At 39.2% G+C, this 26,320-nt stretch overlaps 1 long non-coding RNA gene across 1 annotated transcript in view; it reads right to left on the reverse strand.

Annotated features, from left to right (window-relative positions):
* Nucleotides 1-10,653: 10,653 nt before the first annotated feature.
* LOC121341386 overlaps nucleotides 10,654-26,320 on the reverse strand; it is a 16,142-nt gene continuing 475 nt past the window's right edge. Inside the window, exons 2-4 of the long non-coding RNA XR_005953422.1 lie at nucleotides 21,064-21,126; nucleotides 16,161-16,324; nucleotides 10,654-10,798 (exon numbers count right to left, since the gene is read on the reverse strand). This is a non-coding gene — a long non-coding RNA (uncharacterized LOC121341386). The remainder of the gene's footprint in view (nucleotides 10,799-16,160; nucleotides 16,325-21,063; nucleotides 21,127-26,320) is intronic.

Raw genomic sequence — 26,320 nt, forward strand, 5'->3', positions numbered from 1 at the left:
TTAAAGAACCACGTACTTGCAAAAATTATTGATTTTTATGGGTCTATTCTCCTCACAGCCTTACAAGACACAGTTTTTCCCTTGAAGCACCAGCTGTGTAGAAGCTGAAACAGCAGAAAGCCAGCAGTAAGACTATCCCAAAAGAGAGATGAAGGGGAGCTCTTAAAATAGGCACAATAGCACCTGAGAAGACAGACAGAGTATAATAAAAAAGTGAGAAAGAGGAAGGGAACTACACTGTAATAAAATTGAATGCAGTAGCAAAATTAATCAGCTAGCATAGACTCATCTCTTTTTGTCTCTTTTTTCTTTTTTTTTAAGAGGTAAAATAACTTAGCATTACTATTTTTAAAAAGAACAGGAAAAAGAGAGAAAACCAGTATTTTCCTCCAGGCTTTTGTGTCCCATTTTAACTTAGTAGCTGGAAACCAACCTACTAAAGCAGCACAGTCCCTCCTGAGGACACAGTCATACTGATGACAATTTGATATATCAGTATACCAGCAGTCAGGAGACAGCTGCATCAAGGCAAGACAGACAGGTACAGAGGTACACATTCAAAACACAAGGAATGCAAACTGCACATCTGAGACCCTAAGACTGATTGATGTAGTTGAGACTCCTTGCTCACTGCAGGCTGGAGTTAATTATTCCCAGGAGTGATTAACAGGTTGAATTTTAAGCTCTGGGCTGGATGGACTTGGTAGTGGAGAGACAGGTTCCACAACTCTCTCAGAGCAGTGCCCAGACAATGGTGTGAATTTTGTCACTTGCTTCACTGGAGCTACATGAGGGAAAAAGCACCATCCTCATCAAACCAGGTTATGGTTTTTCTGTTGCCCATATTTCTCAGTTGTGCACACTTCCCTGGTTATGATGTCTTACAGAGTAGCTTGTCCTGAACAGCCCGATGCTCCAGACCCCAACAGCAGCTTTTTTCACTACAAAGAAAATCTTCATTCAGGGACCCACATCAGGCTCAGCCTGTGCATCCCTACACAAAATCAACACTGGATGTGCTGTGGCCCTGTACTGCCTTCACACGACATGAAATAAGAGGTGCAGTTCAGCAGTGCTACTGTATGGAGAGAGGGTGGTGCTTGGGCAAAACTATCCAGGGCATCTCTATATTAAGTATGGTCTAAGCCTACATCTGTGGTGATGCCCAAACTGGTCTTTTGCAGAGGGCAAGAAGACAAGCCTTGATGAGACACTGTCTGTGAAACAGCATTGGTGAGAAAATCCAGTGAGTGCCAGGAAATCTGGTGTCACATTGTTTGTGGCAGAGCTCAGCAAAATGAGGAGTCCTTGGCCTACCTGCTCCCTACAACCAGGACATTTCTTAGGTACATCACAGGAAAAGGCATTTATCCTACCAGACATGTGGGGTACAAGCAGAGGTTGCAAACAGTGTGCCTGTGAGCTGCAGGCCTGTCAGACAAGTCTGAGTGCCTCAACCCCTTGGTGCACACGGGGATTTAGCAAAGGCATTTCACATCAGCCCAGCTATCAGCTCTGACTATCATGCTGTAGACGTGCAAGATGTAAAAGCATGCTTTCAGTTCTGATTTCTGTTTTCTCTCACATGCTTTCATTAGGGCACCTCTAATCAAAAGAGGCATTTTTCATAATTTTTTGTGTGTTGCCTGCATTTTACAACATTAGAAGCAGCTATGTAGATACAGCTGCCTTGTGCCTAATGCTGAATACCAGAAGGCTGTTCTAACGAAGAGCTTACAGTCTGACTCTATCTGGGATTTGAGTGGCTAACTAAAATCCTTTGCAAATTATCTGTCACTTCTTTGTAAGCCCTGCTTCCTTTCTTTACGTCTGAATTCGGACTGGGGATAATGAACTTCCTGTATCATGGACTGGTATACAAGGAAACTCATTGTACACTCACCAAGGAAGAGTACATCAGTAAGTAGCTTATGAGGCAGCTCTGAAGGGTCTTATTAGAATGACTTATTCCCTGAGTTTCAGTGGTTTGATTAAGTGCATCATGTGATAAACGCTCATAATGAACTTCTTCAGATGCTGCCAGGGAAAACCCAGCAGATAAAATGCAGAATCCCACGGCATTGCTCTCTGCATAACAAACTGATTACAAAGATGGAAAAATCATGCAATTCACTGGCTTCTCCCACTCAGGACAACACAACAGTGTTATACAATTTTCTCTTTGCTATCCCAGATTAAAGTATCCTTGCTATTCAGTCCAGTTCAAACCAGTGCAATTTTTCTCCTACAAGTCACCAGGCAGATTACAGCTAAATGTAACTACTTGCAAGAAAGTCTAGTCATGCTTCTGAATGATTTCTTTCTTGTTAAAGAAAATAATACAAATAAACATGGCGATGGTTAGAACTAGATGATCTTTAAGGTTGCTTCCAACACCAACCCTTCTATGATTCTATAGGGGGGAAAAAAACCCCAAAGAACAAAAAAAACACATAAACTCACAAGTAACACATGCTAATTTTGTTTAAAAACAGCAGGCCATAGTTGAGAGCATCCCTTGCAGTTTTGGCCTGGCCAATACCTGTAGGACCAACACATCATCATCTGCTCTGCTCTCTCCTCACCCCCAGTTTGCAGCTTCATTGCTTCTCCTTCTCAGTGGCACAGCCTCTCTTCTTTACTCTCCCAAGTTGTCTCTGCCTAACAAGCTACAGCACCTCTGCAAAAGGCATCCTGGCTCTGGCATGAAGCATGGGATGTATGCACTGGTTCCTTTCCTGTAAACCAGAATAAATTCCAGCACTGCTTCTGCAAGGCCAGTGCTATATCCCTGGCTCAGGTGTCAGCTGGAGCAGACAACTGTTTCAGCTGGGTGTGGTAAAGATGTCAGGAAGCACGCAGAGAAGTAGACAAGTGCTGGACTCTTAAGTGAGGTAATTGGTATTACTTGGGGCCCTTGATTCAGTAAAAGGTTAATGAGGGCATCCCCTTCCTTTAAGCTAGTTACTGGCTGGTTTTCCCTCTGTCCAGATCCCAGACTTTACAGAGCAGTAGCTGAGATGGCAGAAGCTGCAAAGCCAGCCCACAGTAATGCCTGCCCTCAGGCTACCTTGCTCCATCATCCCACTGAGTAATCAGCTCTTTAGGGTCACTGGGTGAATTGCCTTAAAGGGAATTGCTTTGGCAGTTCAGGTGTCAGTAGAAACACGAGGGTAAAGGGTCACCTGACACCCGGCAGGTCACCTCAGCAGCTCTGTCCTGCCTGTCACCAGTAGGTCTGATAGCTGCCAATGCCACAGAGCAGAACCAACCTGGCAGTGCTAATTCCTCTGATGCCTCAGGTTTTAGCTTTTATATTTTTCAGATTCTGTACGGCTTTAGTGTGTAGTTCTGTACTTCTGAGCTTCATATTAGGGGACAGTAAACCCTCTTCACAAAGTAGGTCAACAAAACAATTCCTTCTCTAGCTGGGGACCAAGGACAAACAATCCAAATTTCAGGCCCAAGAGCATAAACAGTGGACTGAAGAGACAAAAACAAAAAGGGTGGGACTTCATAAGCTAAAGCTGTAATTGGACAATTATCTGCAGTATGCTAATAGACCAGAACTTATAAAAGTGTGAGACCCCGTGACCTGTCGTCCATTTTGCGACCATTTTGGGTTCATCTTGAGTGTAGCCCTGGCTGGGCTCTTGTACTGCCCAAGGTGTATCCACTGAGGCTTTTTAATAAATACCTACTTTATTCTTTAGCTCTGTCTAGCCTCTGTTCTAGGTCAGCCTTCGCAAGGCATCATCTCCATCAGACGTACAGCCCTTGCATTTCCCTCCTGCCTGCCTCAAGGCAAGAGTGCCCAGCCTGGCACAGCACTTGGGAGAATGGTTTTGGTTATGGCTGGCATTGAACTGTGCTCCCCACTCCATCTGCTTCCCGTGCCCAGGAGCAGTGCCACATCCCCTGTGCCTTGCACTGAGCAGCCTGCTAAACCACCTCACTAAGTACCAGCCACCAAACCCTGAGGTGTGCACTGAGCAGCCTGCTAAACCACCTCGCTAAATAGCAGCCACCAAACCCCCATATGTGCACAGACAGACAGCCTTGCAAGTGAGATCCTGTGCTGGCAGTTTGCACTAGAGCTGGCCCAGAGGCAAGTCTAGAAGCATCCTTAAGTACAATACCAATGTGTTAACTTGCTACAGGAGTCGACAGCCTTATCACACCTAGTGCAGCTGTTACAAAAGATCTAGGTAGGAAACATTTGCCAGATGAAGAACACAGGAAGGACTATAAAGTGGACTTGTCAGATGAATTACAGCACTGGTGGGGGGAAGATGCCCTGCTCCTTGGCTTGACCATCAGAATGCTTATCCATCAGTTTTGTTTTGAGGAATGGTCCAGCAATTGTGGCATCTCAAAGAAGTCCTAGAGGATGGTAAAAACTGTGGTTTTTTTTCAAGCAGCCAACCTGTAAACACAACAGCAGCTCAAAATGTATGTGAGCTTTCCTATGTACCCTTACTAGCCATTAAGTTTCCCTAGGCCATGCTATTATTCAATTAATAGGATTGCAAGCTATAACTGAAAGGGATAACACACCTCTCAGAACTCATCATTTGTGATGCCATGTGAGAAAGAGGGCCTTATCTTGATTTATTTTACAGCCAAAGGGAATTCATGTATCTAATAGCAAGAAAAAAAGGTATCTTCAAAACATGGTTCTATGCAATCAGTAAGAATCAATAACAATAACAATACTGCTATTAGACCCAGTCATCAGAGAACAATGGAATTTTAAATCTGTAAACCAAGCAAAAATTTGCACATTCAGTCATTTCCACTTGATAAAGGAGCCTTTCTCCTACATGACAAAACAGGTAAAGGTGTTTGTGCTTTAAATCATGGATGCTAACTTATCTATGATCTAGTCTAAAACTGTGAATCAATTTGGAGTGCCATTCAGCAGCTGCCTTTTTGTATGTATTAAATACTGTCCACAGATTTCCTTTGTAGGCCTGTCCCCAGGGACTGAAATCCTGGTGTACTCAACTCATAAATAAAGCTAGTGAGACATGAGCAAGAAAAAACATAGCATACTTCTGGGCATCACTCCAGGAAAATAAATATGCAAGATGGCACACCACCCTACACAAAGCTGGCAAAGGTAAAATAACATTTGGGTTCGATCATTATGGGAAAGAAAATAATTCTGCGTTCATATGTACACGCTGATCTTCCACTGAAACAAAAGGGCAAAGGTAAGCCTGGAGTTTGACTCACAAGAAAACAAACCTCCAGGAAACAGTTGTGGTTTATTTAATCAAATTGAGGGAATCAAGTCTGAATCTGATTCCCAGCTTTCAGAAGGCCCTTGAATTCTCTAGGAATGACCAACACCCTTATTTCCTATCTCTGTGGTTCATGGCTCTTCTTACGGCATATGCTTGCTATTAAATTCTAGGTATACCTTTCCCTCAACAGCTACAATGCATGACTTTATACATTAGTATTAAAACATGGTAAAGAACAAAAGAGGAGGAATTGTCCTGCTTTCCTAAATGGGTTTGGATGAACACGCCCTCCTGTTTCTATCAGTGCTTCAGTCTTTTTTTCTTGAACAGGATATTACATTTACCAGCATTGACTCTTTCCTCAGAGATTATTATTTTGCTCCCCTTCTGCTCTTCTCTCATTTTCAGTCTTTTCTACATTTTTTGGTTTTTTTCTACATTTTTTTTTGTTTGTTTGTTTGTTTTTTGTTTTGTTTTGTTTTTTTTTTTTGTTTTTGTTTTTTTTTTTTTTTTTTTTTTTTGTTTTGTTTTTGTTTTTTTGTTGTTTTTTGTTAGTTTTTTTTGTTTGGTTTTTTTTTTTTTTGTCTAGTCTCCTGAATCCTTATTTTCCTATTATTAGGCTTTGCACTGTCTAATCCCCAGGTTAGTTTACCGTTATTTATCAGATACTGAAAAGTTTAAGCCAATCTATATAACAGATGACAACAACAGGATTGCACAGAAATACTCATTATTTAAGGGATGAATTGGCAGAAGACACATCCTGCAACTATGCAGATTGCAGACAGATGTCTACCTGTGTTTTTTGGCTGTGATTTGGAAATGTACAGAATTCTTTGAAAGCAAATGTGATGTGCTCTTGGCAATTTTAATTTCATTATGGATTGGTCCATAATTTTGCTTTTAGGGATGATGGCTTACTGTTGTCTTGTAACTGTTTGCCTGGTGATGTTTGCTGGCAATTTTGCTTGTGTTCTTAAATTTTATACATGGCAGTAGAACTGCACACTTGCTGTGCAGACAAAGGTTTAGAACAAGCTATTTATTGATGCCACATTCCAATAATAAGTCTTAAAATTTGGAGTTTAAGGAAAATATCTTAAAAGTAGTGACTCACACTATTTTAAATATTGTTTGCTCGGGTACTTTTACTGTTGCTTTGTGTGTGCATTTTAAAATTATTTTATCCTTTGTATGATTGAACATGCTTATGCTATCTGGTATTGCTACTTGCGTTGCACAAAGAACCTGCAGGAAAGCTCTTCATTCCTGTGATTGAATGACTGCTAAAATAGAGCACCAGGGTTAAATGAGAGGTATATATGCATATCTTCTGGAGTTGCACATTTGTTTATGGGACTGCAAGGGCTGACATAGTTGATAGCACATGTAAGCCTTGAGGCACCTGGAGATTTTACTTTGGACAACAGAACACTCAGCGTGGCTTTGTGTGTGACAATCCCAAGGGTGCAGGAGTACAACAAAAGGAGAAAGGAGGCAGTGTGGGATATGTGCACAGCTAGCACTCATCATTACTGGTAGGTAACTCATGCTCTGTTTCCCTCCTAGCAGTATCTGCATGTAGCATATATCCATATTTTCAGCACAGTGTACTCAATAACAACCATTAGTTTCCTCCCTGGCAGACTCAGATTCTTGAGGGGTTGCAAGAGGAGCAACACTTTATGTTGCAACCCATCAAGAGTTGTTAATATATGTAACATCTGTTGAATTGGGAAGACAGAGCTTCAGGATGATGCTCTGTAGATGTCTAAGATAAATAATTTTCTTGCTGAAATTGTCAGCACAGATGCTGCTCTGACAGAGTATGATCTAACACTTTACCTGGAATTGCTATAACAATCTTCAAACAGACGTGCAGTCTGCAATAACTAGGTAGGAAAAGTCAAGTGAATATCTTAAAATACTTCACTTTTTGTAGTTAACAGGGCACTTGTTACATCCCAAGTGTAAAGAGATGACTGACTCAAATAACGTAGTTTGACAGAGGAATACAGAAAGATGAATTCTCTGGTTCAGGTGGAGCTCCATAACCATCATTGACAGAAATTGGAGGATTCCATTAAGTGCTCTGTATCCAGAGCACAGAAGAGGGATCAATTTGATTTTTCCATCTCTCTTGTCATTGAAGTGATGGCCAGAAGTCATTAAGGGCATAAAATTTTTGTCAAGGATAGGGACTTCTGTGAGCTGATGGTTGCAGACACAGGTCCCAATGTGAAGCAGGAGAACTGCCTTAGATGTACACTTACTTCAAGAACTTTCAAGAATTCAGTGAGGTGGGCAAAGACACTGAATATAGACTGCTGCAAGTTCAACTTCTTTTGGACTTTCAGGACTGGCCACTGCTCCACAGCCAGAAGATGGTTTAAAACATCATGCAGCAATTCCTGAAATGTACTCAAGATACTTCACAGGTCTAGGAGGAAAGTCTCATTTTCTTTGTCAATTAGAATTGCCTCAATGAGATCTTACCACTGTGCAAGAATGAGTGAAAAGCAACACTTCCTATTCTTAACAGCTATCCAGCATGCAGGCTAAGAGAGGAAACAACTTGAAATACAGATACCAAACCATTCCTTTTTTGGTGGCTCCAAATGCTGGAAGTCCATTAGTTCTACAGTTACTCTTTTCAGGATATTGGGAAAGCAGGACTCTTTTGGCAAGTAGTGATTAAAAATGTTAATTTGTCTGAGTCTTGCTTGATTTTGCCAAGTAATCTGCCAATTAGAAAGACTGACAGGAAAGAATAAAAGGAAACAGCTATCCCTGGAACATGGAAATCATTGCCTTACTGGCCCGTGCTTGAAGATGTCCGTTCAGGGCAACTCTATTCTGAGCAGACGCCTTCAACTGTTTTTGATTTCCTGTCTGTGTTTGGAGGAGGAGTAAATGATGAAATCTTTCAAGCAGATACTCTGCAGACTAAGCACAACACAAAAAAAGATTTTATGCAAATATGGTAATTTAATTTCTTCCTGGCACAGAGAGTAATGTCACATTCTCACACTATTGACATGAAGCCATATAAGATTGCCAACAATCATGATGACCTTTCTGGTTCAGATATTTGTCCACTGGAAACTGGTTTAAGGGTCTGACTTAACTGTAAATAGTCCATCCAAAAACTATCAGATGACAAAAACTTTTTGTCATGACTTGTATGGTGTCAAGACCTAACCTACATCCTATAAGTTACCCATTTCCTACAAGGAATTATAACAGAATAGCAACCTCCTATTCTGCACTGAAATATTTACCTACTTTCTAGTGTTTCAGCAAGCACAATTTCCCTGAACTGACAGAATTTTTAGAGTAAAAAGAGAGGTAAGGGTTCTGTGGTTTGGGGAAGTCAAAGGGAAATTCACTGCCTGCTTCAAAAGCAAATATCCACGTGACCATGTCTAAATTGATGGGTTTCTGCAGCTCACTGCCTTCAATAAGAAAATTTTTAAAAAAGGAGAAGGACACATTGATTTGTATGTGTGAATTCTCCAGCTAATCTTCCCACTTGACTTATAAGAAACCGAGTGATGCATTTGGGGTTTGTTATTTTAATCCCCACTGTTTAAAAGCCCCCCTCTGAGGATAAATGAGACCACCACAGCTGTGTGACACTGTAATTGAACCAAAAGTCCTTTGGACCACGAGCAAACATGGTATATAATCCATAGCCCCTCCTCCCCAAGCCCTATCCACTCCAGATGTCTTATGGCACAAGGACCACCAGCAGACTGCTCCTGACAATTAGGATGCTCCTGTACTAACCCACCTAACTCACTCAGGTGCCCAGATGCCAAGGTGCTCTAAGGAAAGAGCAGCATGCCCATTTCTGAGGTCAGTCCTGTATCCTTGCAGTACAAAATGTGGTTAAGCGTTATTTTCAAAAAGATTTCAGGTCTGCTTTCATTGGAGCATAAATCTAGGTCTTAAGTGATTATGCAAATGAAGTAATTATGTAAATCTGTAGGACTTATGACAACTGGAATTAAGACTGAGGATGTAAATGTGGACCTTGCTATCTTGCATTTGGTGAGGGAGTTTTTATTTTTCTGAACATTGTAATATGAAAACCTTAATTCTAACACAAATCTTTACTAACAAATCAGGTTGATGGGCAGAATGATAAAGGTTAAGCATAATTTGTTATTTACACTTTTCAAAACCATACACAGATCCCCATGTTCTGAGTGCTAAACTCTTGTGACCTATACATATGTTGTTTATTTTATTAGACTACATGTGAATGAAGTGAACAGCTGTGACCTCCCCTTGTACTTCGAAAGGTCTCTGATAAAAAACAAACAAATCCTCTTTAAGAAAAAAAATTAATTTGGAGCCATTCATTCTGCTTATATAAGGACTTCTGAATGTAATAAAAATATGGAATAATTTCATAATTAATAGTGAAGAGGCAGGTAAGGGTGAATCTCACACCTATTCATATGTAGTTTTGGAGTTTTCTCTTAACATCTCAGTTATAATGCATTGTTCACCACCACTGTTTTCTAACACAGAACCAGACTCATTTTAAATGGATATGACGTTCATATAAGTCTCTACGTGGGCTGCAACTGAGTTCAAGCAATGCCATTCCCTCTTTGTGCAACTTTCTGTTGCCTAAAATATGTTATTAAAAAGATCTCCCTCTTTCCATACATAATTTAAACAATTCTTTGCTGGATTGGGTGTGACTTTTTAAGTGTAATCAATAAACTGATACTACCATTTATTTTTAATAAAGTCACCAAAATTACTGTGTCTGCTCTGCAGGCTTATATTGCTTTTATTACATCAAATTATTTATTTCAAATAGCTAACAGTACACAAAAACTAGGTGTGTGTAACCCATTGTTAATGGTTTACATTAACATAACCTTATGCAGTCTTACAAAGATTTAGTTTATGTAAAAAAATGAGACAATTAATCAGTGTAAGTTTTGAATGTAACTAAAACACGATACACATATTTCACTGTAAAGCACGTACAGCAATTATCACCCAATATCCCTTCTCTATGCCTCCTGGACTGCACACACTCCTTCTTCCCCCCAGAAAATACAGCTCTTCAAATATAAGCATGCATAATGAGAATACAACAACAAAACAAGAAAAAAGGCCCCTGAACTCAGCTGGAGAATGAGGCTGCTGCCTCCTCAGCTACAAGATGGTGTTGATCAGCTTGGCTTTCTGCTAGACAGCTGCTCGCAGCCTCTGCTAAGCTGTGCCGTCAGTATGGGATGCAAAGAGAGGAGAACGGGGTGCTGGGATAGAGCCTGGAAAAGGGAATGTTGTAGCTCATGTTATGGTGTGGAGGGAACTGAAGAAGGAAAATGCAACCAAGCAATGCTTTGTGACTCACTGACACCATGTATTTTATTTGCCTTGTTCTTGGCCTGTACAAGTTTGATGATCTCTGTCCTTGGTCTTCTTCCACTAACTCCCACTGCTATGTGAGCTTTTGCATGTGTCAAATGACCCAGATGCTTCTCCTCCACTCACTGTCTTCCATTTTGACTGAGCAACTCCTGGCATTAACAGGCAAAAAAACCACATGAACAGGGTGTATTTTCAGTAACAAATTCTGCAGCTAATTGAAAACTAAAAATTAATTTAAATATTTTTAAACATTTAGTCAGTAGATGAGTGATTTGCTGTCTTCTACTTTTTAAAATTTTCATATGTAATCATATTTAGAATAATTGAAATTCTATGATGAATTACCAGAGTCTGTTACAGATTCTCTGCCTTTTAAGACCGAAGTAACAGAAAATTTGTTCACACTTGCCATATCACTGCCTGGAGAGATGCAGGAATACACAAAGAAAGCAAGCAGAACATAGCTGTAGCTGACTAGGCTCATTTAATCCAAATGTTTAATAACCAAATGTTCCTAACAATAAATAAGAAACAGCAATCTATTCTGTGTCAAAGGATATATTTGAACTCCCTGGGCAAGTCTGGCTTAAGCTTATGAGGTATGTGTTAGTGGAAAGGAAATACACAAATAAAAGATTAATATGTTCTGAACTACTTTACCAACAAATAGGAGGGGAGGATACAGGCATGAGTTACACAGTTCTGTACTTTGTTCTTGAAACAAGCAGAATAACTTCCCTCAAAGCACACAGTGTGAACTGCACAGGCTCTGACAAGAGCCCAGGCCTGGCCAGGTACCCAAATCAGCTCACTGTGCCCAGCTGGAGTCACGTCAGCTTAAGGCACAAAGCAGTGATAAGCACATATTTACCCAGCTACGAGGAAAAGTGCAGTAAATCTCTCTGTGTCATTTTCCACCATGTTCCTCAGTTACATAAACCCAACCCACATTTCTCTCTTACTATGTCACAGATATAATCCTCTCTCTAATAAAATAATAATAGCAAAAGATCTACATTTGAAAAAAACATGTTAAATAATTTGCAGGCATGATTAACAGTTCTGCTGTTCTGCTGAATGGTAAAAACAGTTCTGCTGAACGGTAAAAATCTGGTTATAGCAGCTAGGGTATGGTGGTTTTTAGGGGCAGGATAAAGTTTATTTGATTCTCTGTAACTGTGTGTCCTCAGCTGAACCTACCAGCCCTTTGCTGTGTGAGGATTATAACTCACGCAGTTGGATCAGCCTCTGTTTCTATTTTTAGTGCAGATCTTGCTCCTTATTTAGTCCTGATTGCATAGCCAGAACTGCATTCTCAGCAGCTCAGTGAAAAGCCTGCCTGTTCCATTTTATAACTTTTCCAGACAAAAAGATGGGAAGCCTGTAGCTTTCCAAACAATCTTATTTTAGGAGCTTGCAACACGATACAGTCCAAAAACCCAAGGGCCACATGAATCCCTGCTGAAATACTATAGACTTTCCTGAAGTTTTACACTGCAAGAATTTGGCTGCTTCTAAGTTAACTGGGATATTAAAAAAAAAAAAAACAAAACAAAAAAAAAAAAAAAAACCAAAACAAAAAAATATATCCCAAACCAAAACAAACAAAAAAACCCCAACCAAAATATCCCAACAAACCCAAATAACCAAAAGCAAACAAGCCCCCAAATTCCCCAAAAACCTTCTTTACCCTAAATACTTAAAATATATCTGTTGAAATACTAATAGACATCTGGATCAAATCTTCAAAAAGCATTTTATCCTCCTTAGATTCATAGTTTATAAATCCAATTCAGCAAGACAACTACTAGCCAAAAAAGAAATAAACAAGGAAAAATGGAAAATGTTGGTTTTAAAGAATCTCTTAGCAGGGATGACCACACAGAAAATTTTCTGCCACTCAATTAAAACCATAAGAACATTCCTGGTTTTGAACAAAGTTTCCCCACTACAGCAAGAAATTTCTGCAATTCTGTCAGCATCACCTAAAATGCTTCACCTTCACTTCTAGGATTTGCTTCTGGAATATCTCCTCACTCATTTATACTTCGTACGCTATAGTTCCATTCGTTGCACGCAAGTGCATAACTAAAACCAAAGATTGAGATTATCAAGACCACAGTGAGGCTATAAACACAGAAAATGCAAAAAATCCAAACTGACAATACATGTAAAATACATTTTTATCCACAGGAAATACAATGTCAATAATGGGTCTTATTTTCATGTGAGAAGACACTGCATCTTCCCATACACTGAAATTAGATATAACTCCAAACAGGTCCTTCATTCCTAACACAAGATACTTATAGCCTTGCATGCACAGACCTCTTGAATGTAATCCTGAATCCTTTCTCTCCAAACCTGCCATAAATTGCTAAGGAATCGTTGTGCTGGTCAGGCAGCAGTCACTGAATTCAGCCTGTTTTATTGTACATGTAAGGATATCCAGCACTCCTCCTGTAGTGGGGAGATTGACTGCAGACAGAAATCTCCCTCAGCTGCCCCTGTACTCATGCTGTTGACTAGTCCTTTCATGGCACACTGAGAACACAAAGGCAGATTTAGAAGAAAATTAACTGGTGGAGTAAAGAATTAAAATCAATGAAGAGAAGGAGGGACCAATATATTCTCATTGTAAATTTAATTACCCTTTAGTCAAAAAATGGACAAATTACAAAGCCAATACAAAACACAAGGGCCATAAAAATTATGCATTCAGCAGGTCTGCATTTGCATATTCTGTGTTCCCCAAATATCTTAATGATTCTGTGAAAATGGAGAATATTCCAAATACATGAAGTCAAGTTCCATATCTTGATTTAAATGATAGACTTGGAATGCCACAAGGAGTACTCTAGATCACTATCTGGAAGGCAGAGGGTTAGAAATGGAAAGAACTGCAAGTCATTAACTGAAAAGACCCAAGCACTTGAAAGCCTGTTCATTCTAGCAACTCTCAGAAATATTGCACCCTGAGTGGGGATTACTGAAATTTGGGCATTTGGGATGTGGAATGTCTTGGCTGAGCTTCTCAGCGCTACACATAAAGTTGAAAATCTGGCAAATTTGGACAAATATAATTTAAAAATACTGACACCAAGGCACCAATGTGCAAATTGAGGCGATGAAATCACAATTTTTGTGGCTTCAAATTAGGAACAAAAATTTTAGCATGACTATTCTGAGAAAAAAGTATTTAGGCACAGAGTTTTAGTCTCAAAAAGCCACTCAGATTTTTTTTCAGGATTATACTGAGAGACTGAACTGCACCTGAAATCCTTCAGAAACTAAAAACCTAACACAGCCAGAGACTAAGATAACTTCCTTTAAGCCCTTTTAAAGGGCTGTGCATGACAGAGGAGCCCAAGAAGCTGATACTGAGTTGCAAGCGTCCAGGACACAGTTTGAAAGTCTGTACACCTTTATATTCCAGGAGGGTGTGGAAAAGTTTTTCACAGGGAGACCTTCTATGGAATCATTACAAGATTTTCTCTAGCAAGCCTCTGGCATGGATTTTCTCATGAAACACCACAGCATAGTGCAAAAAGTATCAAATTACTCACAACTATTCTGGACATATTTTTTCATACAAAACGTGACTGCTGAATCCATTTGGAAGAAAATCTGATCTAAGTGTATATAGCTTTGTTTGTAATTCAACACTATAAAGAGTAGCCTAACAAATTATGAGTATTTTGCAACTGATGTAGTACCTATTTCTGTATTTTCAATTATGAGTGACCATTTCTCTGTTTCAAATTAGGAAATCTGCATAACATTAAAATAAATTACTCAAGTGCCATTTTAAAGCAAAATTAAGTAGGTCACTTTGAAGTCAGCTTTGATGGGTAGTTTTGTTGTTGGTTTTGGTTTTCTTTTTCAAATGAGAGCATGAGTCTGTTCCCTCAGCAGCACTTAATCACTGGTAACTTTTATGAAGAGCAAACAAAAGGCCTCTTCTATTTATCCATTATGTCCCTAAGAGGTGAGAACAGCTAGATGCAAATGAAAATCATTAAAGCATTCTGCACTACCATTAACTGTCTGAATATGTGTCTATGCAAATGCAGCACTTTACCCAGTGAAACTGCAGCCTCATGACCTTTTGCATTGAAAATCTATGCCTTATGACTCTCCAAACAGCTGAAATACTTTCTATGACGTGTGTTTGTGTGTTTGGTTTGGACAGGTACAGTAATGGAGTGCAAGCCATTTCACAGAAACATATTCAGTTTCAGATACCCCTTCACCCTGTCTGGGGAAGGGATAACATCAGAGATACCCAATTTGCAACAGTGCTACGGTACAAATAAGCCAAAATGTGATTGCCCACATCCAATCCTGCACGCATTTACACCCATAACTTCACTCAAATGCGTAGTTCCATTTAAGGCACAATGAACATATAATAATGCAAAACTGTGACTGGTTTGTAGGATTAGAGGCCTAATTAGATATTAAACCTACTGACTTAATTCTTTAGAATTTTGTCCTTTGTGCAGCCAACCCAAATGGTGTGCAGAACCTGGCTATTCCCACTCGGTGCCACGGTGCCCGCCTGACGAGATGGATGAACATATGGAACCTAGAGAGTTTAGTCCTCCAACAGCAATACCTGCTGACAGTAATGCCCCACAACTCCTGTCTTCTTAAAAGCTTGAACCAGAGACATAGTTACAGCGGCCTAGACAACAGATTACAGGACATTTATTGTTGTTCAGTCTGTCTCTCTCCTTGGCAAAATTTAGGTCAGTCTTCAGGCACAAATTTGCACCCGCTGCATAAGCTTTTCTAGAACTAAGTCTTTGGCAGAGGCTATCTCCCCCTCCTTTGGGACACAGACCTTAGTTGCATGCTTTCATGTAGCAGCAGAGTGGTTAGGACAGTGCATTATTCCACAGCAGCTGAAGAGGCCACAGCAGACTGGATTCTAGGCTTTCCATTTGAAGGACACCAAGCCAACCTCTCCTGTCTCAGTCCTGGCACACTCTGAGGAGAATGCTTCAATCAGCAGGTAGTTGCATGTGAAGCATCTCTTACCTCCAGTTTGGGATTTTGCCAATCACTGCTGATGACTGGAAGACTTAGAGGACAAAAAGAATAAGGAAATTTTAATTTCCTAGGCCTGCTGATGTTTTTTTCATTGGACAATAATTAGATACCTTACATACACAGTACTGAGTGCAGGGACAAAGGACCTTTAGGCAGGGGCCCTTATTACTTATTTATATGGATGCTATGAAAAGTTATCAATGCATTTCAAGGCCTGGCTGGATGGGTCTTTGAGCATGCTGGTCTAGTGGAAGGGGTCCCTGCCCTCGGCTGAGAGCTTGGAAGTAGATGATGTTTGCAGTCCCTTCCAAGCCAAACCATTCTGTGGTTCTATTTGAAGCACATGGAAAAGAAATCAATCAATGAAACTGAATAACCCTAAAGGTCTTTTTCTGAATTTGGCAAATTGGCACATTTTAAAAATCGGATTTAGTAAAATGGTCCCAAGGAACAAACCTGAATACCAGCCTGCTTGTCACCTGGCCAGCGTGCTGCGGGGGCAGTTTAGGACCACAAGAGCAAGAGCCATCCAAAGCAGCATTCCCACAGTGGTCAGGGACAGCCATGGAAGGCAGGGTGATGCAGTAGTTTCAGCAGCCCTTTTTCTCTTCTCACTATAGCTGCAATATATGGTAAGTAACATTAAAAAGGATCCAAAGGAGGAAATTGTGAATTCTACTCTAATGCTACAGTTCATACCAAATAATTTGGTATTTTTAAGCCTTGGAAGTAGCAGTGTTATAATTTTATAAATTATTAAATTAAAATAAGATTAAAAAGTTTTGGGTTCTTAGGAACGTATATATTATGCTAACAACAATACAGTATTTACTGAAAAGTTGTGCCTATAACAGGCTCATTCACCTCATCTTCTGTCAGAACACAAGAAATGAAGCTGTTTATGTTTCCAGGTAACACACTTTATGCCATTGACAATGACTGCTGTATATTCTCTTTATCTGAGTGAAAATTACTTCTAAACAGAACTAATAAATTTTAAAAATGCTAATACTTTCAAATTGTGATAAAAGATTAAAGCTACTCAGGATAAGCTAGAAAAACATAGATGCTGTAGATTCCTTTGTTTAAAATAAGTAATTTCTGAAGTACTTTAAAAAAAAAAAGCAATTCTGTGCCAGTAAGAAAAGGAAGAAATTAGGGAACTGACTAGTAACCTTGGCTGGAGCAAGAGAGGGGAAACTCAGATTAGTGGTATCGAAAGCTTGATTACAAAAAATAATGGCAGCTAAAACATGTGGCCTTTAAACATGGTTTTTTTTTCCTCCAACAGCAACTAAGAAAAGGTGGACATTTTACATAAGAAATCCAATTTCCTCTTCAAACAAATAGATTAAAAAAAAAAACTTAGAATGCTTTTGAAAGCTTATTCATTGCAGCACAAAAATAGTCTGATTGTTAATGTGTACCTAAAGAGCTACCCAGAATAGCCACCATAGCTGCTATCTTTAGATAATGATCAAGAAAAAAAAAAAAATCAGGGTGGGGAGAAAACGTATTGTTTAAAGACATACCCATTTTCCTCAAAGCACAGTTCCTTGGCACTGACAATTCTTGTTTCAAATGTCCAGCCCTAATGCCTTATTTCAGACTGTTGCTACAGCTTTGCAGACATGCCCACAACTACACTTGATTTACTGACTGATTATCTTCTGTTTCCTTTTAAAGGTAAAGAATGTGTCTAAAGCTGAGCTAGAGAATGTGATCACTTCTTAGAAGGTTCTCTTCCCTCTCTGAACAATGTGAGACTCTTTCAAACTTATTTTTACGGCATCATCACTTCCTATTTCCCTCTGTGCACTAGTAATTTCACTCACCTTTTTCTTTTGTTTGTTTTTGTTTTTTTCAAAAAACCACTGTCCTAATGCAAACACATCAGTTAATTATTAGAGATTAAAAATTAAACAGGTCAAAAGCCTCAGTCCTGTTCTCAGAAAAACAGGACAAAATACTGTCTCCACAAAATAGCTTACAAAGTAGCACAGGGAAAGGAAGGTGGAGGTGGAGTGTGTGAAGAGGCTGGAATATGGAATAGTACTTGACACTTCACAGATTTTGGGAGCAGTGTTGTTTCATCTTATTAGCCAAGTCATCAAATTCCTGCTTTTGGACAAAAACAAGTGTCACTGATTTTCTAAGTAAAACAGCTGCAAGATGATTCAAGCCACAGCAGGAAACATGCACCATATTATAACAGAATCCAGTCCCAGTCACTTAACTGCACACAGGGAGAACATGGCCCACTTCTGTACATGACTACATGTTTATAAACAGCACACAGGATTTTCCTCCCCCATATGCAGAAACAGAATCACAGTGTCTTGCCTTTCAATCTGTCCTAACCTCAGTTAGCACATGGCATTAGATTAGCAGATTTACTCTATAAACCCCATTTTGCATCTCCAGTGGTACCTCCCTCATGCTTTGAGACATAAAAAAATCAATACATTGGTATGAAATTAATTTTATTTACAAAATTCAAATTGTCGGGTAGATCTGTGTGCTGATGGGGTCTGCAGACTGTCATAGTAATAATAATAATACTCAATATCATCCCTTCAGTGTGAATACTAAGGAAAAAAGAACACTAGCAAAAAGCATTCAGTAAATGAACACTTTTGAAACTAGGCTTCAGTAGCTACAAAATTAGTTTTTTAAACATCTAGATAAGAGCCTTACCTCTGAAATTGCATTAAACTTAATTTCAGATGAAGAAAACCTGAAAATATTAGCCTTAAAGGACAGCAGAACACTAGGCAATATTTACCTTACAATAAAACAAACATCTCCACTTCCCCCAAAAGCCAGAACAAAATACAGGGTCCAAAGGAACTCTCTAGATAGTACATAACTCAATTTTTGGAACGCATATGGTACTCCAATGAAACCTCAAAAATCTCTTAGGATGTGCTGCACAGGTTACAATGCAGAATGGGAGGTCCAAAGGACTGTGTAAAAATTCTGTAGCTTAAAGTAAACAGTGACTATTACAGGGCTCAAGATAAAACTGGAATATAGGAAAAGAAGTAATTTATCTATACGTGTGGTGCCACAGGAACCATTGTGAGGCCTTGTTTTATTTGACAGCTTCATTAATCCCCAAGAGGCTACAACGTGGACAACTTTGAGGACACTGAGATACTTCAACATAAATCAGAGAAGCTAAAATGCAGCCAGAAAACTGTAAAATTAAATTGAATACAAGAAAAAGCAAGCTACTGCTATGGAAAAGACTGAGAGAAATATTCTGGAACAGATTCTGGAATATATTCAGTGGGATGGCAATACCCCAGAAGCATCATATTTGTAAAGGATCTAAGGATAACAAGCAAAATAGATTTGTAAGAGTACCAACAAAGAGACTAATTTAGATTTGGGATGCAGAGTATCCTGGAGCAGGAAGGTAATGGTTTGTCTAAACACGCCTGTAGGCAGACTGTGCAAGACTTCATTTGTGGACCAGAGAAGCAGAGCCAGCAGAGTCCTTCAAACCTCATGGTGGACCAAACATCAATACTCCCAAGTAATTAATTCTGCCCTACAAATGGAGGTCACACTGGACATAAAATATAAATGCTTCATCCACACTCTTTACAACCACGTCTGGAAATCACAAATGTGTTCTAGGCATATTACAAGAAAAATCTATGGAAATTGGATGGAATTCACATAAAAATAACAGAAATTCTTTGGGAGCTGGAAAGAATCAAAAGGAAATGTTACAAGCCTAAACAAGTGTGACTTTACTTAGCGAAAGCTAAGCAAGTAAAAAGTTAAAATGCTTTTTTCTTAACATTCAGTTTGATCAGGAAAATTATTTCAAAGGAACAAACCCCAGGAAGGAAAAATACTTATTTGAGGTGACAAAAGGTTATATATACATACTTATTTAGGAACTCAGAGAAAGCATATACTAAGTTCTAAACTAGAGGTAATTGTCCTAATAGAAAAAAATACAGCAGGCATCTGAAACCTCAGTATAATGTATACATTTGCATACGACAGAGACCAACAGAGATGGACAAAATATTTAATGGAGCTCTGCCATCTCTAAGCTAATCTTAAAACATTTTAAGTTTACTCTTATAGCAACACTCCTCTTTCCTTCTGAATAACAGATGGCTGTTTGTGATCTACATATTGCGCTGGGGCTTCTTTCACTTTGCCTGATGCATGAATGAGGAATGCCTCCCATAAGTCAGACTACATGGCAGAAAAAACAGAGCTTCTAAAATTAAATGGCTTTCACTCCTTACCATCCAGCCCCATTTCTGTGATTCATTCAAGAAACCCACTTCCCATTTTAAAACAACAAAAATTCAAATAATAACCACATACTTATGTGTATTTGACTACACAAGTTATAGAAGAATGATAGAGCTTTTGGCAGTTATAGTACTTGAAAATTTTCCATTATGACATCCTTCTAATTACTTATTATTTGAACCATTTGGGCTAACTGTCTTCACACCAGACATATTTCTCAATGGAGACTTTCAACTAAATGCTTCAGCTGTTCATCAGAACTAGAATATGAAAAATTACGTTTCACTTTCCTGTTTAAAAGCAATTCTTACAAGCATCTACCTGAGATGCATTGTGAAGAATAGAAATTCCAGAGTATGGAGGGATTGGCAGCTCTCTTGTAAAAATAAACCTATTACTTTGATTTAAAAAAAAAACAAACTATTCAAATGCTCAACCAATTTTCTTTGTATACTCCACTACTTGCTAGTAAATCTGTTGAACATACCATTTCTCAATAGTATTAATGCTCAAATGTTATATGTCATTACACACTGTTTTCTCTTTTGAGTCCATTCCCAACTTTAACAGTCATTAGTACAAAGCAACAGACAGAAGGTTTTTAAATAATGCTGGTTTTTAAATAACGCAATGCCAACAACTCTAGCAGTATTCCTCAATTACTGAAAACTTAATCAGCTCATCTTAATCAAATTTCATCTATGAAATTCTCACTGTCATATAAGTAATCTCTGAATGTCACTTACTTCTATACTGTTAACTGCTTCCCAACAATGTGTGTTCTTGTTATACTAAACTGAATTCCTTATGCAATCATATTATTTCACTCTTGACAATAGGTCATTTTCCAAGCATGGAAGGGAACCTCAATCACTTCTTGACATGTAGAATTCTGTCAGCAAACCTCATCTTTACAATTAAATGTTTACTGGCACTCTTCTTACATGAGGCATGTGCTGCTTCTCAATTAAGTACACTTTCTCAATTTTTTCAAAAAGTGGCATAGTTCTACATTGTTACACATGTAATTCTTTATTAATTTTTACATTTCGATTTATAAAATTTTCTTGAATACTTATGCATTTTCCTGTAGGCACATTCGGCGGCAGATTTTTCTGATACAGGGCAACGGCGAGACCTGAAAATATTAGGAAAAAAATCATTATTAAAAAAAAAAAAAACAAAAACAAAGAAAAGGATACTTTTCAATGAAAACTGTTTGAAACATAAGTTGCTAAATGCAAATACAACCCAGGAAAGAAAAATGCTCAGAGGTAGTTTGCGTTTTCATATAAAGATTATGTATGTGAGTTTGTACATACAACTAACTTACAGATAGGAACATATACATAAGGACATGACACATGTTGTAGGAGGGTTGCCTTTTACACTGCTGTCCAGATTTTCTAAAACAGAAAGCTGTACCATCTTCATGTTGTACAATGTGTTTTGTACAATGATGATGAGAACTCATTTTTCCTAATGGCTAAATTGTCAGCATTGATTAGAGGAACCCATTATTGAAATGTTCAGGGATCTACATGCAGTCCTTCTAGAATTTTGATAATCAGGTGCAGTCATGTGTAATAACCAGCAAATATCATATAACCTCTTCCATAATCTTGTCAATCTCCATATTAAAATTTACTGAAATGCTCTGCCCTGCTGCTTTCACTGAGAGAAGAAATCCATTCACCCATTGGATAGAAACCTTCTTTCATGGACAGTTCATTTCTAGTTTATGTCTAATCATTCTACATTGAGAGCGTTCTTTGTCTTAAATATTTTTTCTTCTTTCTTAACTCCAGAGTTCTAGATCTTATTTGATATGCAGTTCTCCTTCAAATTTAAAGTTATTACCAACTTTTATTTATATGCTAAGATTGCACTAAAGACATTAAATGGGCAGACTCCACCTGCAGCCAGCTTCCAATTTTATAGTCCTTCTCTCAAAACAATCCATAGAACTTCTCATCAGCAATTCTTTACATTATGCATCTTCCTTCTTTTCTCATATGACACTATACTGAATCTTTATATGAAGCACAGATTAAATGTGATTATGGTGGTGCTTGGATGACAGTTGGACTAGCTGATCTTGAAGGTCTCTTTCAGCCTTGATGATTTTGTGAAATGGACTTAATTTTGTCAAATAGTTATTTTATTAAAAAAATACACCTTTACCCCAACAAAAATCTAATGTTACTACACCAAAGATATATCTCTTTTTTTTTTTTTTACTTCTATGCCTTTGCATACCCTATATTATCATTTGTTTCCTATGTGCCATACAATGCCCATGGGCTCTCCTTCAAGCACATTTGTGACTTTCCAATCACGTGGCGCTGTTCTTGCCCTGACAGGTTTATTAAGAGTCTTTGCTAAAAGACTTTTTGATACTTCTAATATTTTCATAATTGAGACCTAGTTTCATTTTCCCATCAGGTTTCTAGCGACAAGACACTGATGGCATAATGCCATTGACTACACCTCAGAGCCTACTGCCTAGCCTGTAGCTAGTAACTGAGAATTAAAACAAACAAACAAACAAATACATCTAATTAATTAGGATCTTAAGCATTCTTTCTTTCTGTTACCCCTAGAAATTAATTCAGCAGCCTAAGAGCCACTTTGAGGCAGTTTGGTATGCACAGGTTGCTCAATTCCTTGCTGTTCACATACTGTCCTTAGATTTTTATCTGATAACATCCAGAGAGTAGTTATCTTTCAGCTGGTCTGATGCGCATGCATGGTATTGCTTAAAATTCTGGCATTAGTGGGCTTAACTACCTGGGGTATAGGCAAGGCTGGTCAGAAGCCCCATGTGAGGACTTCTTGCACTGAGTGTGTATGGAGCCTTAGAGTCTAACAAGACTATGGACTGTCACACATGGCAAAGCAAGGACACATTTGGCAGGCCAGAACTATACAGCACAGCCCTACGGATTTCAGTGTGAAGATTTAGATCTCTTCACTCACTCAGTCAGTGGAGCCACACTGGGAAATAACCTGCCTGTGTAATGCAGACAGTCTGACTGTCTAGGTGGGGATACCAACGGGATGGACCGTGTATAGCTCTTTATCCACGTGTCCAGGCTTTCTCCGTGCAGAAACTGTTTCTGTCATCTGCAGAAACAGCACCCAAGAATATGAGCCACACTCAGCTCTCATTCTGAAATAAGAGTTTGGATAAATCCCTTGAGTGAGAGAGCACTCCAAGATTCCAGATCACAGACCTCAGAAATACTGATCATCCTTGAAATCAATAGGAACTCAAACATGGCTGACTAAGTGGGTTTTGAAGTTAAGATGTACTGCTGGAAATTCTACCTTTGTGTCATAGTCTAAACTCTTATCACCACATTTTGTTGCACTCTGCTACTATAAATAGTAGCAAAATGTGGATTTTCTCTTGGCCTCCATCATGTATAGTCACTAGATGATTCTGTTTCTGCTACATTTGCATTTATAATTTTTTGTGAACTGCAGATATCATTTTGTGCCCAGTTTTTTTTTTTTTAAAGTAGCTACACAGTAAGCATTAAACAAAAACTGACATGCCTTTTGTTTAAAAACACAGGGCAAAGCTTTATTGATTTTACTCTATGAAGAAATTCTGACTTAAAAGACAGTAATCAGTTATGCTGATAAGTAATACTATTAATACTCAAATTTTGATTGTACAGCTGTTTAGCTGTGCATGATTAGGACCAGTTATATATTCAAGAGTGATTATTTTCATGCAAATACTTGGCTGGCTAATGGGGAGAACAGCTGCTGCTTAGCAACTGGAGGAACAGAGAAAGGGGGTGACTTGCTTTATAACAGAAAATGGCATGAAACCTTAAGAGAGAGAACATGTAGTATATTGTATACCAGAGAAAATGAGTGGTAGTGCTGCCTGACCAGGATATTTCCTTTTACAATTACTGACACCCTAGGACAGCAGCATTTTCAGGCAATGAAGTGTAAACTACAAGAAAATTTATATATCATACATGCATACACACATGAGTGAACAACACATAAAACAACTCCTAAAAACAAATACTGACACACAAATTGAAATGCAGGAAATCCAGAAACAGGCTTTGTGTCTACCATCTGTTGAAAGGGTTAAACTGATTTTCAGACTTCAGCAACTTAAAACTACCACAACCCAAGCTTTCTGGAAGAAGTGCTCTCTTTCTTCCTGCTGCTCAGTCTCAGTCCCTGCACTGCCTCCTCCTCTGTGCAAACACAGCCTTTCACACCCCTACATAATGAAGCAGATCAAGAACCTGATGGAGGTTAAAACTAATCCATATTTCTTAGTGGGATTGCTTTTACCTGGCTCAGTTTCCAAGTCAAGTTTCTTGTGCAGCTATTCAAATGCTTGCACTGACATGAGGAGGAGAGCAGGGGACCTCCTGTGACAGTGCTGACTCAGTCTTACCTTGGTGCAACCCTGCAGACAAACCTACTGAGTCGACTGCAAGACAAAACTGAAAGCAGAAGTGAGCTGCAGGAAACTACTGGAAACTGAAAAGGCAGCATTCAGAAAGCATGCAAGTTCCACAAAAGTGTCTGCACGGGCTTAATGTTGGGCTTAATGTACACGGGCTTAATGTGGATTACACTATGTACATCAAAAAGGAAAGCCATTTTTTTTTTTTTTTCTGAGAGTAACATTCAACACTTTCAGAAATCAAATTAATACCGCATATGAACAAGAAACTGGCTCTAGGTTAGTTATCAATTGATTTCAAAGTGTGGCTCTCCCTCATTTAATAAAAAACACTAAAACTGTTGTCATTTTAAGTAGAATACTCTGCATGACATGCTTTAGCAAATCCTGCTTTATGCTTCTAAGAAGTTAGTTATTTCAGCTTTCTACACAATTCTACTGTGGGCAACTGATTTCTCTTCAGCAGGACTCCCAGGTACGAACTTGTGCTACATCTCACACGCCACACTCATTTAGGAGAAACCAGAATCCACCAGTGGCTCAAATGTCTTGGTTTATTCACCAACCCAGCTGAGGGGCAGATACAACATCATGTTCTCCTGCCTGTGCAGATGACAACAGAATACAGCAGTGGACTGCTACTCCCCAGCACAGAGCAGGACTGCTGACCTACCTTCAGCTCATGCACCAGACCACATCTGCCAGTGTTCACAGACATTAAACTGTCAGTGAAATACACAGTGGTGGGAAGACACAATGCTCAGCAAGTTAAGACCATGTGAACAGAAAGAAAACAGAGTATGGAATGGAGTAACACAAGAACTGTTACTGTCCACACCAAAGTTGTCTGGAAAATTACGGAAATGGATTAGTGAGGGAGCAGTACAAAATGTATTCAAATCACAATAGCCAGGGATGCTGTTTGTTAATAAGCCCCACCAGTAAGCTCCTAGTGATTTATTAGCCTTTGTGAAATCTAAGTATTCATAAGAGTATTTTTTGCAGTTCCAATGGTTTTCCAAATATTAGCTTTGCAACTGTAAACAACTGTCAAAAATTAAAGTTGTGGCTCAGTTATTCTTTAGATACAATGAAAATAGTTTGGATTTCAACCCTATTTCAACCACTTCTGTGACACAAGATTTCTCGATGACTAGGTAGTTAGATTTTCTTTTTCTGTTCACATAAAAATGAGTTTAAGGAGGAAAACAGATGTGAGCTAGAGAAAATAAACAGCTTACAAAGAAAGAGTAGGAAACCAGTTACCCTTGAGTAGACAGGCAAGCTTCCTGTTCATTACAATGAAAAAATGAAGGGTAGCAACTGCCTGACCTGTCTTTTGTTCAAATCTAAACCCGAAACACATGTAACCGAAATGCGAAACATGTGTTCTACATACTGGACGTTTGTCAGGTTTTATAGATTCGTACATTTGTCTCGTATCACCCAGTCCTGCACGCACATGTGTCAGCATCACTCCGAGTGCGTGTGAGAGCATTTGGCCTTTTAACCGGCTCGTCTCCCACACCGCCAGCTCTCTGGGCATTTGCTATGTTTTGGGGGTTTTTTTACCCCCAGATCCGCAGCTCTCAGACAAAGAGACTGCAACAGGAACCTTAAACCTAAACTCAAGGTTTTCTCAGTGCCTCAACCTAAAGTCAAGCCTGTTTTATGGCTTTCGATAAAAACCTGCACGAGAGCGCTGCAAACCGCAAAGTAAGCTCTCCTAGAGGGCAGAGGAGGAGGAGCAGGGGCAGCAGGAGCGGGGGCAGCAGGAGCGGGGGCAGCAGGAGCAGGGGGACACGGCGGCCGCGGGGCCGAGCCGCCCTCAGGGACCCGGGGCCGCGACCCCGCCCCCTCCGCTCCGCCGCAGCGCGCCCGGCCC

This window comes from Onychostruthus taczanowskii, unplaced genomic scaffold (assembly GCF_017590055.1).
Source record: "Onychostruthus taczanowskii isolate IOZ18803 unplaced genomic scaffold, ASM1759005v1 scaffold48, whole genome shotgun sequence".
NCBI lineage: Eukaryota > Metazoa > Chordata > Aves > Passeriformes > Passeridae > Onychostruthus > Onychostruthus taczanowskii.